The sequence below is a fragment of the Numida meleagris genome, chromosome 8 (assembly GCF_002078875.1).
Source record: "Numida meleagris isolate 19003 breed g44 Domestic line chromosome 8, NumMel1.0, whole genome shotgun sequence".
Taxonomy (NCBI): domain Eukaryota; kingdom Metazoa; phylum Chordata; class Aves; order Galliformes; family Numididae; genus Numida; species Numida meleagris.
The window spans coordinates 11,211,381-11,215,347 of NC_034416.1; positions in this window are offsets into that span (position 1 = coordinate 11,211,381).

Here is a 3,967-nt window from a genome sequence, read left to right on the forward strand (position 1 = left end):
TAGAACAAGTGGCAGCGCGGCTCCGTAACCAGCAAAAAAGATGGAAAAAGCGTCCAAAAGAGCCGCTCGGTGAACGCCGGGCAAGGAGGTGCTTCCCGGAGTGAGCACCGTGCTGAGCAGCCCCCCCCGGCCCGCACGGGTTTTGCAGACCCCATCCCTTCCTTTGTTCTTTCCCTCCGTTCCGATTTTTTTTTCTTTCTTTCTTTCTTTCTTTTCTTTCTTCTTCTTTTTTTTTTTTTTCTTTCCATGAAGCAAAAAGCGCATTTTCATAAATAGACCTTGGCCAAGTGCTGGCGATGAAATTTTAATGAAGGCTGGATGCTGAGTGCTGCCCGGGGGGGCCTTGGAGAATCAGCTCCGTGCAGCATTAGCAGCGCCCCATTCGCATCCCTCCCTCTGCTCCCTCACAGCCAGAACACATTCCGACCTGCTCCCGTCTCGCAGCATCCCCAGTGGCCCTCCATCCCAAAACTGGGACCCCCAGGTCCAAAACCAGGACCTCCAGCCCCAAAACAGCCCTGTGGGGCTGCGATCGCTGCCCTGAGCTCACGGGTGCCGTTTTGCCCCCGCTTCAAAGTTTGCAAGCAATGCAGTTTTCCTCACCTGCGATCCTAAACTGGGTATTTCCCAGTTGTGAACACACGCAGGGTGAGGGAAGCCTGTCCCTTGTGGGATCTTGTGAGAGGGTTTATTCTGGGGGGGCACATGGGGGCCTCAACATAGAAAGAGCAGAGCAGATCCCAAATCCTTCTAATGCAGCCTCTCTGCAGTGCGCTCAGCACAGGGAGAGTTTAGGGGAAAGTCCAGAGCAGGGAAAGGAGGCAGAGCTGTGCAAGAAGGAGCAGGACTGCACACACAGGTGGCATGGCACATGCACACTCCCTGTTCCTGGAGTGGAAAGGAAGCCCCTGAACTGTGACCCTAAAGCCAAAATAGCATTGAATGAAAGGAATATTGATCGGGCTGGACATGCGTCTCTCTCTCTCTTATTTACTTTTTTCTTCATGTGGGGTTTAACATATGAGCTAGCTCATCAAAGCTGTGGCTTTGGCAGCCAGTCCATCTCTAAGAGTACGTTCTTACCCACCGCTGCTGCTGGCACTGAGGTCGGTAGGATGGTGAAGGCCACCTGGGGGACCTGGTCTCTAGTTCACCACCAATCCAATGGGATGGATGGGGATGGGGTGGGGCAGCCAGAATACAACTCACCCTTGGGACTCAGAAACATCATACACAGCTCTCACAGTTCCAGGAATAGGACTGGGGCACTGACACAGATGGGGCTTCAAAGCAGAGGTGCACAGTGAGTGTGCATTGTCCACTGAGAGGAACTAAGGTGTCTGCATAGCAGTCCATCTCTGTATGACTGTGAATTGCAATCTGCAGGCATTGCACTCACCTCACAGACAACGGGGACAATGGATCACCGAGTCACATGGAGACATCTCCAAATGGGGACATGGCTGCAAAGGCTTCCTGAGGAAAGATTCCCACTGGTTCACAGCTGCTGAAGCTCTCAGGCATCGGCTGCTGGAGCTCTGCCCAGTGAGCCCTGGCAGCTGGATCATTTTGCCACACTTTCATGCTGTTGAGCTCCATGCCACATTCACTGTTGCATTTTTTTTTCTGCCGTAAGAGTCAAATCCCACAGAGAATGTAGGCACCAAACTCCCCTGTGCATACAGGTAATAACAGGTTAGATATGCTCTGCTGAACTGAGCCTGCTAACTCCAGACAAATGCAGACGTGGTTGAGACATCTGAAGGAAGCAGTGTCCTTCCTTTGGTGCATGATTGCACCAAATCACACTACCAAGGAGCTGGCTGTCCTTCTGGCAAGGCAGGTTGCTGAGTCCCATCTCTCCGTCCCTAAGCTATGTGGTTGGACCTCTGCACAGACCTGTAAAGGACATGGGGGATCAGCAAGGTGACAACCAACACCGTCAACCCCCTCGTTCAGATATTGCCAGCACGTCACAGCTTTGCACTCAGCTTTGGGTCTGGAGGAGAGAAAATGCTCCATATTCTTTAAAAGATTCCTGCCTTTGAAAGCCATACAGGTAAAGGATGCCCCTGCTGACGGACTCTCTTCTATTATTCTATGTGTTTTAGTGCAGAGCAGAGCAGATGTATTTTTAAAGAGGCCGGTGCTTGAAGTAGGCTCTGTTCCACTACAGGGGAAAAAGGAGTAAAGCAGTAATTACAGGCTTCATAGGGGCTCAAGCAGGAAGGAGGACAGCCAGGCTGGAGCCCAGCAAGATCAGCAATTAGCTGCCTTTGGAAAGATTTGGGGAAGCGGGGCAGGGCAATGCAGGTATGAGGGACAAACCCCATCCCCAGTCCAGATGTTTCCCCAGGACATTCAAGCCTCTGCTCTTGGTCACTTGAGCCCCTGTTCACTGCAGAAATTGGGCCACTTTCCACCTTTCTGTTCAGAATATGGGAGCTCCAGGGAGCAACAAGCAGTGGGGTGGCTCAGCGTTGAGGCATCTCCTGGGCTGCACTTCCAATAACAAAATCCTGAATTTCCTCCTCTTGCTACCAAAATCATGAGCTGGGTCCTTGTGGGTGCTCAATCTCCCTACAGCCACAAGCAGCTCTAACATTTAATTCTTGCAAGACCAGAGCCATAACATGTGCGAAAATACTGGGACACAGCTCCATGTTTTACATACTCATTCTTTCAAAAATAAATTTACAGGGTTTTTTTTTTTTTTTATGTTAAATAAAGACTTCCAGAAATTTAATATGATGCTTTTTACCCATGCAAACACCATGGTGTTGGCCTCACATCACGTAGAAGAATAGAGTTTTGCTTACCAACATCTCTTCTGAAGCCCTGCGGGATCAGTCCCAGGGTTGGGGTCTGCTCACGTCCCCTTATTTTCAGCCATAATCTCTCAGGAAGGGCTGTTGGATCTGACTTTGTGTCCTTTTGTGGGTCAGAGAGCAGTGAGCTCACACAGGACTTCAGAAACACTGGGATCCTGGAGATGGAGAGATCAGAGCTGAAATCAGTATTTTACCCGCAGCACCTTGCCCATGTTTCCAGCAGCTTGAGGTAAATGAGTGCTTTCTGAGAAATATGAAAATGTCAACTAAGAACCATGTTTTATTTACACCAGGCAAGGCAGGATTTAGTTTTACAGAAGAAAAAGCAGAGCATACGTATCTGTACAAAACCTCGCTTAACCATCCTGTGACTGCCCGAGCGCTACGCATGAATCAGTTTGATTTTCAGAGCGTGTTCTCAGTGATGCAGCAACACTTGTCCCAACCCTCCCAGCAGAACCTCTGCCTCATTCATCACCAACTCCAGGAAAGCACATCCCCTCCTCTCTGCATGTATCTATTGGTTAAATGGAGATGCAAACGCGCATCAAACAGAGCTCCAACTGAAGGAGGAAACGCCTGGTGACCTTTCTGTACAGAGGGGTGGGGATTCTGTAGACACAGGGAGATTTTAGTGCTGTGAAGCACACAGAGGAGATGCTCTAGAAATCATAGATCAATGTCACTGAGGTGTTCTCAGAACTCTCACACTGAGGCGTCACCCTCACCTGTGTGCTCCCATCAGCAGACAGCACTGAAGTTATGTTGACAGAATCTGAATTATGCCCTCTACTCACCTCTCATTCCAGGACAACGTAGACCTCTCTTTGTGGAAGGCTCTGCTAAGAAAGTGTCCCGTAGGTACTGCCAAAGGGCTGATACCCTGGCATTGTCTAGAACAGGTCCTTCAGCAGAGTCAGGAGGGGCTCTTCACACTTCCCACATCTGCAGGTTAGGACAGGTTGGGAAGAATGCTGGCTCCCACCAGCTGGGCACCCCAACCAACCAGCTGAGCTCAGGTCCTGATGGTGGTGGACGCTTGCCAGATGACATGAGCTGGAGCAAACCCCAGAGTCAAGTCAGCAGCAGATGAGCCTCACCTGTCTGCAGCCCTTTGGGAAACCCCTCAGGGAATG